The 16,136-nt window shown below is 52.0% G+C and overlaps 1 long non-coding RNA gene across 1 annotated transcript in view; it reads left to right on the top strand.

Moving 5' to 3' along the window:
* Nucleotides 1-7,115: 7,115 nt before the first annotated feature.
* LOC138285951 (uncharacterized) overlaps nucleotides 7,116-16,136 on the top strand; it is a 79,837-nt gene continuing 70,816 nt past the window's right edge. Inside the window, exon 1 of the long non-coding RNA XR_011201664.1 lies at nucleotides 7,116-7,260. This is a non-coding gene — a long non-coding RNA (uncharacterized lncRNA). The remainder of the gene's footprint in view (nucleotides 7,261-16,136) is intronic.

The following is a 16,136-nucleotide window of genomic DNA, read 5'->3' as shown; positions in this document are numbered from 1 at the left end:
GTGATTCCAGTTTGTATTTATCTCCCTTTCTTTCTCCTAGTCTATGTTCTAATTTCACAACTAAATCTACAAAGTCCGAATAGTCTTCTGGCAAATCAACGATATGAGCCAGCGCGTCTTTTAACTCGTCTCTCAAACCTTTATAAAAAAGGGAGACACGCTTTCCTTCTGGCCACTGTGTCTCGGTGAGTAAACGATTAAAACTAGTGAGATAGGTCAATAAATCCTTGTTACCTTGTTTAAGATTTAAAAGCTCATTATCACTTGCCTGCATGAAAGTGTGTTTTGCAAAAAGGCTGGTCATGGTACGTTTAAATTGATTCCAATTATGGAGGATGGGATCATCTCTATCCACGAAAGGAATTGACCAATTGGCTGCTGTGCCACCCAAATAAGACAAGACGAATGCCACTTTCGTAGCATCAGTAGGGAACTGTTGTGGCTTACAAACGAAGTGTAATTGACATTGATGGATAAAAACATGGAATTTGTTACTATCTCCATGAAAACGTTCAGGTGCTGCTAAGGGCACAGCATTAGGAACATTAACAGTAACCTCAACTGGGGGAGGCAAAGTTGTATGTTTTGATGGCGCCCCTGTCTCTGAGGTGGTTTTAAACAAAGGCGTAAAAGCTGTGTTCCACTGAGATCCCCTAAATTTATACCTGCTTAAATCCTGTTTTAAAGAGGTATTCTCCATCTTTAATCTCTCTATTTCCTCTTGCATATGTTGTAAGATGCCAGACACTGATTCATTATGAGCCAAGTCCTCATTTAGGGCCTGCGCCATATCCGTGACATCAATGCCCTCTATTTCTTCCCCGGTATTCATCGTCCACCAGAACTGAAATTTTTTAGTGCTTGTGCTTCTGTCAAAGCCCAGCTCACCTGAGTTCTTGTTCAGTTCTGATGGAGGTTGAAGACAATCCGACCCCACCCTGAAACTGCTTGTTCCAGCACACTAGTTTTTAACACAGTGCACTAAGAACAGAAGCTCAAGGGTAGGGGGGAAGTGGATAAAATAAAAAAGAGAGACAACACGTTCTTGCGTTTCCACTGTTGAAGTGCTGCACAAATCTGCGGCCCTTTCTGACTTCTGTAGAAACTGGTGCCTAATGAAACATAAACAAAGAACAGATAAGTGCAACCTATTCCTAAATGGGTTCCTGACTATCCCTTTATTTATTAGAAATTCTCTTCTAAAAGTACCTCTTGGATCCTGGTCTCGAGTTTCCAGGTTTGGAATGTGTTACTGCTCTGGGATGTGCTTTCTATTACTGTAAAGCTTCTAAAACATTAAACAAATACCGTTATCAGAATTACCAATATCAAACATTCATCTTAATATAACTAAAGCCTAAATTCCCAATAGCAGACTCACTTTTCCCATATCTCCAGAATCTTTTGGAAAATAAATACTGTACTTTTACATCAAAATACAGCATGTAATTTGTGCAAGTCCTTGATTTACTGTTTGCCTTGCTGTTAATGGTTTCCACTGTTCGATTCTTAAAAGTTCCATAAAAAAAAAACAATGTTTGTTTCACAAAGCTCCGCAAGGTATTCTTGCAACAAAGAGCCTGAATCACAATGTTCGTGGAAGGTATCTTGCTTCAAACCGTCCACACACGAATCCAGAAATTGTTGTCAAAGTTCCTTCAGGTAATAAAAAGTTTTGCACTTACTTGTTGCTGGCAAGAGATACTGATCAGTCTAACCTTGTCTTCTTTCTCTTTTGCAGGTTGTTTGTAGGAGAGAGGCTGAGGCAAGGAGGAACCGGAAAACAGAAGAAGGAAGAGCCAGCAGCTGCGCCCATTGAAGCCAATGAAAGTCTGTAGAGAGCAGGAGTGCCAGCGCCGAGGGATCTGTTCTCAGGTAAGCGGGAGGTAGACGAGCACAAGCACTGGGTGAGGCTCGGGGGCTGCCTTTTATAGACAGGGCTGGGTGTGGTTCGAAGAGCTGGGTGTGGTTTGAAGGGCTGGGTGTGGTCCTCACATGCTGCACATGTTCTTGAAAGGTGAGCAGAGCTGGGTGTGGTTTGAAGGGCTGGGTGTGGTCGTCACATGCTGCACATGTTCTTGAAAGGTGTGCAGAGTTTCAGTTATTATGCAAATGAGTTGAATTAACACATGGCCTAGGGAGGAGTGTTTTAAAGAAGCCTTGGTAAAAGCAAGGCCCAATGTGTAAACAAAACAGCACATTAAACAACATACACAGAAGCCTAAGGGGGGGGGAAGGTGAGATAATAAGAAAGGGTTTGAATAGTAAGTTTAAAAGGGAGCTATTACAGAACCCACTAGTGCAGTGAGAGGGGACATGCTCTTTGCTGTGCACAAACCCTAACAGCCTCCCTCTCAGGTGTGGGTATGTAGCAAGCACCCCTCTCATGTGTGGGTATGTACGAAGCCTCCCTCTCAGGTGTAGGTATGTACGAAGCCTCCCTCTCAGGTGTGGGTATGTAAGAAGCATCCCTCTCAGGTGTGGGTATGTAACAAACCTCCCTCTCAGGTGTGGGGATATACCAAGCATCCCTCTCAGGTGTGGGTATGTAAGAAGCCTCCCTCCCAGGTGTGGGTATGTAGCAAGCATCCCTCTCAGGTGTGGGTATGTACGAAGCCTCCCTCTCAGGTGTGGGTATGTAAGAAGCCTCCCTCCCAGGTGTAAGTATGAAAGAAGCCTCCCTCGCAGGTGTGGGTATGTACGAAGCCACCCTCTCAGGTGTAGGTATGTAAGAAGCCTCCCTCCCAGGTGTAAGTATGTAAGAAGCCTCCCGCTCAGGTGTGGGTATGTAAGAAGCCTCCCTCTCAGGTGTGGGTATGAAACAAGCATCCCTCTCAGGTGTGGGTATGTAAGAAGTCTCCCTCTGAGGTGTGGGTACGTAACAAGCGTCCCTCTCACGTGTGGGTATTTAAGAAGCCTCCCTCTAAGGTGTGGGAATATATGAAGCCTCCCTCTCAGGTGTGGGTATGTATCAAGCCTCCCTCTCAGGTGTGGATATGTACCAAGCATCCCTCTCAGGTGTGAGTATTTAAGAAACCTTCATCCCAAGTGTGGGTATGTTAGAAGCTTCACTGTCAGGTGTGGGTTTGTAAGAAGCCTCCCTCTCAGGTGTGGGTATGTAACAAGCCTCCCTCCAGGTGTTGGTATGTAAGAGGCCTCCCTCCCAGGTGTGGGTATGTAACAAGCCTCCCTCCCAGGTGTGGGTATATACCAAGCATCCCTCTCAGGTGTGGGTATGTACCAAGCCTCCCTCTCAGGTGTGGGTATTTAAGAAGCCTCCCTCCCAGGTGTTGGTATGTAGCAAGCATCCCTCTCAGGTGTGGGTATGAAAGAAGCCTCCCTCTCAGGTGTGGGTATGTAACAAGCCTCCCTCTCAGGTGTGGGCATATACCAAACATCCCTCTCAGGTGTGGGTATGTAAAAAGCCTCCCTCCCAAGTGTGGGTATTTAGCAAGCATCCCTCTCAGGTGTGGGTATGTAAGAAGCCTCCCTCTCAGGAGTGGATATGTCACAAGCCTCCCTCTCAGGTGTGGGTATGTACGAAGCCTCCCTCTCAGGTGTAGGTATGTGAGAAGCCTCCCTCTCAGGTCTGGGTATGTAACAAGCCTCCCTCTCAGGTGTAGGTATGTACGAAGCCTCCCTCTCAGGTGTGGGTATGTAAGAAGCCTCCCTCTTAGGTGTGGGTATGTAACAAGCCTCCCTCTCAGGTGTGGGCATATACCAAGCATCCCTCTCAGGTGTGGGTATGTAAGAAGCCTCCCTCTCAGGTGTGGGTATGTAGCAAGCATCCCTCTCAGGTGTGGGTATGTATGAAGCCTCCCTCTCAGGTGTAGGTATGTACAAAGCCTCCCTCTCAGGTGTGGGTATGTAAGAAGCCTCCCTCTCAGGTATGGGTATGTAACAAGCCTCCCTCTCAGGTGTGGGCATATACCAAGCATCCCTCTCAGGTGTGGGTATGTAAGAAGCCTCCCTCCCAGGTGTGGGTATGTAGCAAGCATCCCTCTCAGGTGTGGGTATGTACGAAGCCTCCCTCTCAGGTGTAGGTATGGAAGAAGCCTCCCTCCCAGGTGTAAGTATGTAAGAAGCCACCCTCTCAGGTGTAGGTATGTAAGAAGCCTCCCTCCCAGGTGTAAGTATGTAAGAAGCCTCCCTCGCAGGTGTGGGTATGTAAGAAGCCTCCCTCCAAGGTGTGAGTATGTATGAAGCCTCCCTCGCAGGTATGGGTATGTAAGAAGCCTCCCTCTCAGGTGTGGGTATGTAACAAGCGTCCCTCTCAGGTGTGGGTATTTAAGAAGCCTCCCTCTAAGGTGTGGGAATATATGAAGCTTCCCTCTCAGGTGTGGGTATGTATCAAGCCTCCCTCTCAGGTGTGGATATGTACCAAGCATCCCTCTCAGTTGTGAGTATTTAAGAAGCCTTCATCCCAAGTGTGGGTATGTTAGAAGCCTCCCTCTCAGGTGTGGGTTTGTAAGAAGCCTCCCTCTCAGGTGTGGGTATGTAACAAGCCTCTCTCCAGGTGTGGGTATGTAAGAAGCCTCCCTCCCAGGTGTGGGTATGTAACAAGCCTCCCTCTCAGGAGTGGGTATGTATCAAGCCTCCCTCTCAGGTGTGGGTATCTAAGAAGCCTCCCTCCCAGGTGTGGGGATGTAAGAAGCTTCCCTCCCAGGTGGGGGTATGTAAGAAGCCTCCCTCTCAGGTGTGGGCATATACCAAGCATCCCTCTCAGGTGTGGGTATGTTAGAAGCCTCCCTCCCAGGTGTGGGTATGTAAGAAGCCTCCTTCTCAGGTGTGGGTATGTACGAAGCCTCCCTCTCAGGTGTGGGTATGTAAGAAGCCTCCCTCCCAGGTGTGGGCATATACCAAGCATCCCTCTCAGGTGTGGGTATGTACCAAGCCTCCTTCTCAGGTGTGGGTATGTCAGAAGCCTCATTCTCAGGTGTGGGTATGAAGCAAGCATCCCTCTCAGGTGTGGGTATGTAAGAAGCCTCCCTCTCAGGTGTGGGTATGTAACAAGCGTCCCTCTGAGGTGTGGGTATTTAAGAAGCCTCCCTCTAAGGTGTGGGAATATATGAAACCTCCCTCTCAGGTGTGGGTATGTCTCAAGCCTCCCTCTCAGGTGTGGATATGTACCAAGCATCCCTCTCAGGTGTCAGTATTTAAGAAGCCTTCATCCCAAGTGTGGGTATGTTACAAGCCTCCCTCTCAGGTGTGGGTTTGTAAGAAGCCTCCCTCTCAGGTGTTGGTATGTAACAAGCCTCCGTCTCAGGTATGGATATGTAAGAAGCCTTCCTCTCAGGTGTGGGTGTGTACCAAGCTGTCCTCTCAGATGTGGGTATGTAGGAAGCCTCCCTCCCAAGTGTAGGTATGTAGCAAGTCTCCCTATCAGGTGTGGGCATGTAACAATCATCCCTCTCAGGTATGTAAGAAGCCTCCCTTCCAAGTGTGGGTATGTGACAAGCATCCCTCTCAGGTGTGGGTATGTGAGAAGCCTCCCTCTCAGGTGTGGGTATGTAAGAAGCCTCCCTCTCAGGTGTGGGTTTGAAACAAGCATCCCTCTCAGGTGTGAGTATGTAAGAAGCCTCCCTCTCAGGTGTGGGTATGTAAAAGCGTCCCTCTCAGGTGTGGGTATTTAAGAAGCCTCCCTCTAAGGTGTGGGAATATATGAAACCTCCCTCTCAGGTGTGGGTATGTATCAAGCCTCCCTCTCAGCTGTGGATATGTACCAAGCATCCCTCCCAGGTGTGAGTATTTAAGAAGCCTTCATCCCAAGTGTGGGTATGTTAGAAGCCTACCTCTCAGGTGTGGGTTTGTAAGGAGCCTCCCTCTCAGGTGTGGGTATGTAACAAGCCTCCTTCCAGGTGTGGGTATGTAAGAAGCCTCCCTCCCAGGTGTGGGTCTGTAACAAGCCTCCCTCTCAGGTGTGGGTATGTAACAAGCCTCCCTCTCAGGTGTGGGTATGTACCAAGCCTCCCTCTCTGGTGTGGGTATGTAAGAAGCCTCCCTCCCAGGTGTGGGGATGTAAGAAGCTTCCCTCCCAGGTGGGGGTATGTAAGAAGCCTCCCTCTCAGGTGTGGGCATATACCAAGCATCCCTCTCAGGTGTGGGTATGTTAGAAGCCTCCCTCCCAGGTGCGGGTATGTAACAAGCCTCCTTCTCAGGTGTGGGTATGTACGAAGCCTCCCTTTCAGGTGTGGGTATGTAAGAAGCCTCCCTCCCAGGTGTGGGCATATACCAAGCATCCCTCTCTGGTGTGGGTATGTACCAAGCCTCCCTCTCAGGTGTGGGTATGTAAGAAGCTTCCCTCCCAGGTGTGGGTATGTAACAAGCATCCCTCTCAGGTGTGGGTATGTAAGAAGCCTCCCTCCCAGGTGTGGGTATGTAGCAAGCATCCCTCTCACGTGTGGGTATGAAAGAAGCCTCCCTCTCAGGTGTGGGTATGTAAGAAGCCTCCCTCCCAGGTGTGGGTATTTAGCAAGCATCCCTCTCAGGTGTGGGTATGTAAGAAGCCTCCCTGTCAGGAGTGGGTATGTCACAAGCCTCCCTCTCAGGTGTGGGTATGTAGGAAGCCTCCCTCTCAGGTGTAGGTATGTAAGAAGCCTCCCTCCCAGGTGTGGGTATGTAACAAGCCTCCCTCTCAGGTGTGGGTATGTATGAAGCCTCCCTCTCAGGTGTGGGTATGTAAGAAGCCTCCCTCTCAGGTGTGGGTATGTAAGAAGCCTCCCTCTTAGGTGTGGGTATGTAACAAGCCTCCCTCTCAGGTGTGGGCATATACCAAGCATCCCTCTCAGGTGTGGGTATGTAAGAAGCCCCCCTCCCAGGTGTGGGTATGTAACAAGCCTTCCTCCCAGGTGTGGCCGCCTCTGGCTAAGAGGTCTCCCTGTAGCTCACACACATGCTTGCAGTTTCTCGGTTCTAGAAGGCGCTTTAATCTTTCACTCACAATCAGCTTCATCAAGGGCTTGTATTTACCGCACCCACGAGATCTTAATCTCTTCTCAACTCTGGGTTCTGGCTCTCATCCTCCTCCTGCAGGAGGTGGGCGGAGTCAGCTCCAGTGGGTACATATATAGACACACATGCACCTCACTGCCACTGTCCTTCCTGAGCAGCAGAGTGACTGCTCAGCAGCCCCAAGTGCATCCTCAGCAGCAGTCTGTGCATCCTCAGCAGCAGTCTGTGCATCCTCAACAGCAGTCAGCAGAGCCATGTTCAGCATCTGTACCACCCCACTGGGAGCTCTGACCCTCTTCGGCGCCTTCAGTAAGTAATGGATTTAACAACAGTTACTGGTGATCACTCTGTGCTGTGTATTGGTCGGATTTCTGCCCTGGGGTGTGTGAGGGACCTCAGGATGTGGCTCCCACGGTCACCCTGGTCTAGGGAAGGAGGGAGGGGAGGAATCTGAGGCTGACACAAAAAACATCCCTGCACCCGGTCCTTATCGTATGAGGAGCTGGTGGATGCTCAGAGGCTGCTCGGGGCTGCTGGGGTTAATGGAAGTGCCAGCACTTTGGGTCTGGTGATGTTTAACTTGGATGTGCCGCACGTTGAGAGCACAAAGGTTTCTGCATAAAGCTCCTCTTCACATGAGTTCAGCACTTCAGAGAGAAGGAGCTTTAAATGTGGAGCCCTAAATGTGCCACTGGTGAGGAAAAACGTACACACGGGCACTCATGCATTATTATGGTGCCTAGAAGGCAGCTGGTGGTAGGTGGTGCATGCGGTGACGGGCAGCAGTAAAGGACATTGCACAGTCACACCTCTCCCAGGCTTGCCATGTAGTGTGGATTAAGTAACACATCTGTTCAGGTCAGGGTGTAGGAGCATTCTGTGTGTGCAGTGCTGTGTGTAGAGTGCTGTGTGTGCAGTGCTGTGTGTGCAGTGCTGTGAGTGCAGTGCTGTGAGTGCAGTGCTGTGTGTAGAGTGCTGTGTGTGCAGTGCTGTGAGTGCAGTGTTGTGTGTAGAGTGCTGTGTGTGCAGTGCTGTGTGTAGAGGGATGTATGGGCAGTGCTGTGTGTGCAGTGCTGTGTGTAGAGTGCTGTGTGTACAATACTGTGTGTGCAGTGCTGTGTGTAGAGTGCTGTGTGTGCAGTGCTGTGTTTGCAGTGCTTTGTGTAGAGTGCTGTGTCTGCAGTGCTTTTTGTAGAGTGCTGTGTGTAGAGTGCTGTGTGTACAGTGCTGTGTGTGCAGTGCTGTGTGTACACTACTGTGTGTGCAGTGCTATGTGTACAGTACTTTGTGTGCAGTGCTGTGTGTATAGTACTGGGTGTGCAGTGCTGTGTGTGTGCAGTGCTGTGAGTGCAGTGCTGTGTGTAAAGTGCTGTGTGTGCAGTGCTGTGTGTAGAGTGCTGTGTGTGCAGTGCTGTGTGTGCAGTGCTGTGAGTGCAGTGCTGTGTGTAGAGTGCTGTATGTGAGGTGCTGTGTGTAGAGTGCGGTGTGTGCAGTGCTGTGTGTGCAGTGCTGTGTGTGCAGTGCTATGTGTAGTGCTGTGTGTAGAGTGCTGTGTGTGCAGTGCTGTGAGTGCAGTGCTGTGTGTAGAGTGCTGTGTGTGCAGTGCTGTGTGTAGAGTGCTGTGTGTGTGGTGCTGTGTGTGCAGTGTTGTGTGTGCAGTGCTGTGTGTAGAGTGCTGGGTGTAGAGTGCTGTGTGTACAATACTGTGTGTGCAGTGCTGTGTGTAGAGTGCTGTGTGTGCAGTGCTGTGTTTGCAGTGCTTTATGTAGAGTGCTGTGTGTAGAGTGCTGTGTTTGCAGTGCTGTGTGGGCAGTGCTTTGTGTAGAGTGCTGTGTGTACAGTGCTGTGTGTGCAGTGCTGTGTGTAGAGTGCTGTATGTGCAGTGCTGTGTGTACACTACTGTGTGTGCATTGCTGTGTGCACAGTGCTCTGTGTACACTACTGTGTGTGCAGTGCTATGTGTACAGTACTTTGTGTTCAGTGCTGTGTGTACAATACTGGGGGTGCAGTGCTGTGTGTACATTGCTGTGTGCACAGTGCTCTGGGTGCAGTGCTGGGTGTGCAGTGCTGTGTGTGCAGTGTTGTGTGCACACTGCTGTGTGTTCAGTGCTGTGTGTGCAGTGATATGTGTACACTGTTGTGTGTGCAGTGCTGTGTGCACAGTGATGTGTGTAGAGTGCTGTGTGTGTGGTGCTGTGTGTGCATTGCTGTGTGTGCGGTGCTGTGTGGACACTACTGTTTGTGCGGTGCTGGGTGTAGAGTACTGGGTGTGCGGTGCTGTGTGTACAGTACTGGGTGTGCGCTGCTGTGTGTACAGTACTGTGTGTGCATTGCTATCTGTACACTGCAGTGTGTGCAGTGCTGTGTGTGCAGCGGTGTGTATACAGTACTGAGTGTTCAGCCCTGGGTGTTCATTGCAGTGTGTGCAGCGCTGTGCGTGCAGTGCTGAGTGAGCAGCGCTGTGTGCAGTGCTGTGTGTACAGTTCTGTATGTACATTGCTGTGTGTGCAGTGCTGTGTGTACAGTACACAGTGTACAGTGCTGTGCCTATGGTACTGACTGTACAGTGCTGTGTGTGCAGTGTTGTGTGTGCAGTGCTGTGTGTGCGCTACTGTGTGTACAGTGCTGTGTGTACAGTACTGGGTGTACAGTGCTGCGTGTACACTATTGGTTGCACACTGCTGTTTTTACAGTGCTGTGTGTGCAGTGCTGTGTGTACACTACTGTGTGTACAGTGCAGTGTATACAGTGCTGTGTGTAAAGTACTGGGTGTACACTACTGTGTGTACACTGGGTCCGTGTTCAGCGCTCCCTACACAAGAGCACGTGTCCACCAGGGTGTAGGAGCGTGAAGTCTGTACAGTACTGGGTGTACGGTACTGGGTCCGTGTACAGTACTGGTGGCATGCCCTTTGTACGGTGTGTGCCATGTGTGCAGTACTGGGGGCCCTTTCACCAGCCCAGACACTGACCAGTCACCATCCCAGACACTGACCGGCCACCAGCCCATCGGGCACTGACCCATACCCATCCCCAGGCCCACAAACTAACCTGTCACCAGCCCAGACACTGACCAGCCACCAGCCCAGACACTGACCAGTCACCATCCCAGACACTGACCTGCCACCAGCCCAGACACTGACCAGCCGCCAACCCACACACTGACTGGTCACCAGCCCAGGCACTGACCTATCACTAGCCTCAACACTGACCTGTCACTAGCCCACACACTGACTGTCACCAGCCCAGACACTGACCGGACACCAGCCCACACACTGACCGGCCAATAGCCACACACTGACTGGTCACCAGCCCATTGGGCACTGACCTGTCACCAGCCCAGACCCTGACCGGCCACCAGCCGACACACTGACCGGGTACCAGCGCAGACACTGACTGTCACCAGCCCAGACACTGACCAGTCACCAACTCAGACACTGACCGGCCACCAGCCCATACACTGACCGGCTACCAGCCCAGACAGTGACCAGTCACTAGCCCATCGGGCACTGACCGGTCCCCAGGACCACACACTGAGCTGTCACTAGCCTGGACACTGACCGGCCACCAGCCCAGACACTGACCGGTCAGCAGCCCAGACACTGACCTTTCCCCGGCCCACACAGAGACCGGTCACCAGCACACACACTGACTTGTCACCAGCCCAGACACTGACCGGCCACCAGCCCACACACTGACTGGCCAACAGCCCACGCACTGACCAGTCACTAGCCCAGACACTGACCGGCCACCAGCCCACACACTGACCGGCTATCAGCCGAGACAGTGACCAGTCACCAGCCCATCGGGCACTGACCGGTCTCCAGGCCTACACACTGACCTGTCTCTAGCCTGGACACTGACCGGCCACCAGCCCAGACACTGACCGGCCACCAGCCCACACACTGACCGGCCAAAACCCCACACAGTGACCTGTCACTAGCCCAGATGCTGACCGGCCACCAGCCCACACACTGACCGGTCACCAGCCCATTGGGCACTGACCTGTCACCAGCCCATACACTGACCGGCCACCAGCCTGCACACTACCAGCCCAGAGACTGACCTGTCACCAGCCCATCAGGCACTGACCTGTCACCAGGCCATCGGGCACTGACTGGTCACCAGCCCACACACTGACCTGTCATCAGCCCACAACCTGACCGCCCACCAGCCCAGACACTGACCGGTCACCAGCCCAGACATTGACCAGCCAGCAGCCCACAAACTGATCTGTCACCAGCCCAGACACTGACTTGTCACCAGCCCACACACTGACCAGCCAGCAGCCCACAAACTGATCTGTCACCAATCCAGACACTGACCTGTCACCAGCCCACACACTGACCGGCCAACAGCCCACACACTGACCTGTCACTAGCCCAGACACTGACTGGCCACCAGCCCACACACTGACCGGTCACCAGCCCATTGGGCACTGACCTGTCACCAGCCCAGACACTGACCGGCCCCCAGCCTGCACACTGACCGGCCACCAACCCAGACAGTGACCTAATACCAGCCTACACACAGAATGGTCACCAGCCCAGACACTGACCTGTCACCAGCCCAGACACTGACCGGCCACAAGCCCAGACAATGACCGGTCATCAGCCTAGACATTAACCTTTCCTCAGCCCACACAGAGACCGGCCAACAGCCCACACACTGACCTGTCACCAGTCCAGACGCTGACCGGCCCACACACTGACTGGCTACCAGCCCAGACACTGACAGGTCACTAGCCCATCGGGCACTGACCTGTCACCAGCCCGTCAGACACTGACCTGTCCCCAGCCCACACACTGACCTGTCATCAGCCCACACACTGACCACCCACCAGCCCACACACTGACCGCCACTAGACCAGACATTGACCTGTCAACAGCCCAGACACTGACCTGTCACCAGCCCATTGGGCATTGACCTGTCACCAGCCCCACACTGACCTGTCAGCAGACCACAACCTGACCGGCCACCAGCCCAGACAACAGGCCCAAAATGGATCCCAGGGAAATGCGATTCCACATTGTCACCAGACACTGACCGGCCACCAGTCCACACACTGACCTGTCACTCTCCCAGACACTGACCTGCCACGAGCCCAGATACTGAGCTGTCACCATCCCAGACACTGATCTGTTAACAGACCACACAGTGACCTGTCATTAGCCCAGCCCACTGACCGACCACCTGTCACCAGCACACACACTGACTTGTCAGTAGCCCAGCCTACTGACCGCTCACCAGCCCAGACACTGACCAGTCACCAGCCCAGATAGTGACCGGTCACCAGCCCATCGGGCACTGACCTGTCACCAGCCCAGACACTGAGCGGTCACCATCCCAGAAACTGACCAGTCACCAGCCCAGACACTGACCGGCCACCAGCCCAGACACTGACCAGCCACCAGCCCATCGGGCACTGACCTGTCACAAACCCAGACACTGACCGGCCACCAGCCCAGACACTGACCGGTCAACAGCCCATTGGGCACTGACCTGTCCCCAGCCGAGACACTGACCGGTCACCACCCCAGACACTGACCGGCCACCAGCCCAGATAGTGACCGGTCACTAGCCCATCGGACACTGACTGTAGGAGGCTGGCCTGGTGTGCAGTGGGTACCTTTAGTACTTACACCTCATACCAGGTCCAGTTATCCCTTCTTCGTGTAGTGCAATCAGTGTCTAGAAGCCAGGCTGTCTAGAGGTAGCTGTAGCTGAGCAGCCAAGGCCTAACTAGGAGACATGCAAAGCTCATGCAATACCACTGTAGTCACACAGTACTTACACACCTAAAAGAAAACACTCAGGGGGTCATTTTGACCTCGGCGGTCTTTTTTAAAGACCACGAGGGACCGCCGTGCGGAAGACCGCCAGTGGTGGCGGTTTGCCGCTTGGCCTATTATGACCGTTGGCAGCTCTCCGTCCTTTTACGGACGGAGAGCCGGCAACAGCCATACTGGCTGGAGGCGGGGAAGTGGAGGTTGCTCCACCTCCACCGCCACGCCAACAGAACACCGCCCAGCGAAACACGTCCTGTGATTCGCTGTGGCGGTGTTCTGTTGGCGGTGTGGTGTCGGCGGAGCTGCCCCCATGGCTCCCGTCCCCTCCCGGAGGATCGTCGGACCAGGTAAGTCGATCGTCCGTGAGGGGAGGGGGTTGGGGGGTGTTGTGTGGGTGCATGGGGGTGTGCATGTGTGTATGTAGATGGGGTGTGTGAGTGCGTGTATGCTTGCGGGGGTGTTGAGTGTATGGGAATGAGTGCGTGTATGTCTGCGGGTATGTCTGTATGGATGTGTGCGTCTACGTTTGAATGTGGGTGTGCGTGTATGACTGTGTGTGTGGATGTAGGCATGTATGTCGGCGTGTGTGCGTGTAAGTATGTAGGTGGTGCCTGCGTGCGTGTCGTGTGGGTATGGGTGAAGTGATGTTCAGGGTCGGGTGGGGAGACGGGCCCTGCCACCTTTGGTGGGTGGCAGGGGTGGTGGGGGGGTAGGGGAGGGAGTCAGGGTGTGGGTGGGGGTGGGGGAGACCCCTATCAGTGCCAGGGAAGGAATTCCCTGGTCCTGATAGTGCTTACCGCCATGGATTTCATGGCGGTTCAAACCGCTAGAAATCCACGGCGGTAAGCCGGGTCCAAATACCGCGGGCGGTATAGTGACGGCCGCCGGGCTGGAGACCCAGGTCTCCAGCCCGGCGGTTGGAACGGAGAACCAGCGGATGACCATGGTGGTAACCGCCAAGGTCAGAATTACACAAAGTAAGACCGCCAGCCTGTTGGCGGTCTTACCACCGGTTCTCCGCCTTCCGCCAGGGTCATAATGACCCCCTCAGTCCTTGAAGGTCAGGTTCTTATAAAGGCTATGTCCATCTGCAGACATGGTGTGTGCTAGGATAGTGTAGGGTGTACCTAACCTACCTAACCCCTAGTCTCTCTGAAAGACATTTAGAGCAAGGACTATGCCTATACCCTAGCTTGCCTAAACTTTAGATACTAGATTCCTGCACTAGGTACTATGTATACCTCTAGGTATGGAGGGGTCTTTCCTGTGGAAAGCACCAGTGGCAGAATGATAAGGCAAGTGCAAGTACAAGTACTTATCCCACAGCTGCACCACCAATGTTGGAGGCTGGCCTGGTGTGTGGTAGGTACCTATACCAGGTACAGTTATCCCTTATTAATGAAATGTAGTCAGTGTCTAGAAGCCAGGCTCTCTAGAGGTAGCTGTGGATGAGCAGCCAAGGCTTATCTAGGAGACCTGCAAAACTCATGTAATACCACTGCCGTCACATAATACTCACATACATGAAAGAAAACACTCATTGTTACAAAAATAAAGGTACTTTACTTTGGTGACACAAATACCAAAAATATAATTGAGGCTATACTCCCTTAGGAGGTAAGTAATACACCAATTATATACACTAGTATGCAGAAATAGACATAGAAACAGAAAACAGTGGCATTTGTGAAAATCACAATAGAGAGAAATAGCCCTAGGGGGGGCACAAACCATATACTAAAAAAGTGGAATGCAAAAGTCGGTCTCCTAACCTATGCAAGTGTAGTGTGTAGAGGGCAGCTGGGAGTACTTAGAACCCCAAAGGTAAGTACCAGAACCCACCCCAGTGACCAGGAAAGCAGGAGTAAATCACATTACGTTTCCTAGAATACACAGAAAGAAGAACAGAATAATATTGCAAACTCCAGAAGAGACTGCAAGACACCAGCGGTGGATTCCTGGAGCAAAGGACCTGTGGAAAGAGGGGACCAAGACCAAGAAGCACAGGAGAGTCCAGGAAGGGCAGGAGCCCCAACCCAAAACCCGACTCACTCAGGCCAGGGTACTGTGCTGAGGGGGCACCTGGAGGTGCAGGTCTTTGTTTCACCACTGTCTGGACTGGATATACCTTCTGCCCATGTCTTGGGGGCAGAACTGGTGCTCAGCAGGATTCAAGGCACTGCAGAGTCCAGGGCGGACCTGTGAGTGTATGGAAGTGTAGAGTAATATGCCGGGCTTGGTTCTATTATAGTAAAGGTCCTGAGGTGCTGGGCAGATGAGGGGGGCTGATGAAATACACAGATCTCAGGGACAGGGTGGAACGGCAGCACAAACTCAGCCCGGGCACCAGAATAACAAGAGGCCTGTAGGAGGCTGGCCTGATTTGTAGTGGATACCTATGGTACTTACATCTTATACCATGTCCAGTTATCCCTTATTAGTGAAATGTAGGCAGTGTCTAGCAGCTTAGGCTGTCTAGAGGTAGCTGTGGCAGAGCAGCCGAGGCTGAACTAGGAGACATGCAGAGGTCTTGCAATACCACTATAGTTTCTCAGTACTTATACACAATAAAAGACAATACTCAGTGTTACCAAAAACAGAGGTACTTTATTTTAGTGACACAAGGCCAAAAATATCTTAGAGGCAATATTCCTTCTGGAGGTAAGTATTATACACAATATATATACTACTAACCAAAATCAGGTAAGTAAACAGTCATAGAATAGTACAAACATTAGAAAATGCAATAGATTGCAATAGGCCTAGGTGCAACACAAACCATATACTAAAATAGTCGAAAGCGAATGTTAAATCCCCCCCTAGGCAAGTGTAGTGTGCAGAGGGGCGCTGGGAGTGTAGGAAACCGCCAAAGGTAAGTAAAGTATCCATCCCAGAGCCCAGGAAAGTAGGAGTAAAGTACAGCAAGTTTCCTCAGAACACAAGTCGTGATGAAGAATTATGCAAAAACCAAGCAAGATTGCAAGCAACCAATGATGGATTCCTGGAACTGAAAACCTGTGGAGAGAGGAGACCAAGTCCAGAAGTCGATGAAGAGTCTAGGAAGGACAGGACCCCTGCCCACCTGGAAGAAGGTGCAAAAGTGGATTGTGCAGTCGGAAGAAAAGTACAGAAATGCACGGAAGAAGATAACTGTGGGTTCCTGCTTGGTGCAAGAGATGTCACACATTGAGTTGGTGGATGCAGGCTGTTTGCGTCACTGGGTTCTGCCAACAAGCCTTGGTTCACGCAAATATGCAGTTTGCATCAAAGAGGAGCTGCCTGGACCCAGGAGGGACCTGGGGGTCTCAACTCAGACTGAGGAGACAGAGGGGGCTCTCAGCACTTTAGAGAGCCTTCAGAAGACCAGGCAGCCCCCACGGGAGTCCCCGAACACGG

This window comes from Pleurodeles waltl, chromosome 3_1 (assembly GCF_031143425.1).
Source record: "Pleurodeles waltl isolate 20211129_DDA chromosome 3_1, aPleWal1.hap1.20221129, whole genome shotgun sequence".
In the NCBI taxonomy this organism is placed as follows: Eukaryota; Metazoa; Chordata; class Amphibia; order Caudata; family Salamandridae; genus Pleurodeles; species Pleurodeles waltl.
Note: the sequence above shows the minus strand (reverse complement) of the source record. Positions and strands in the feature narration are given on the sequence as shown.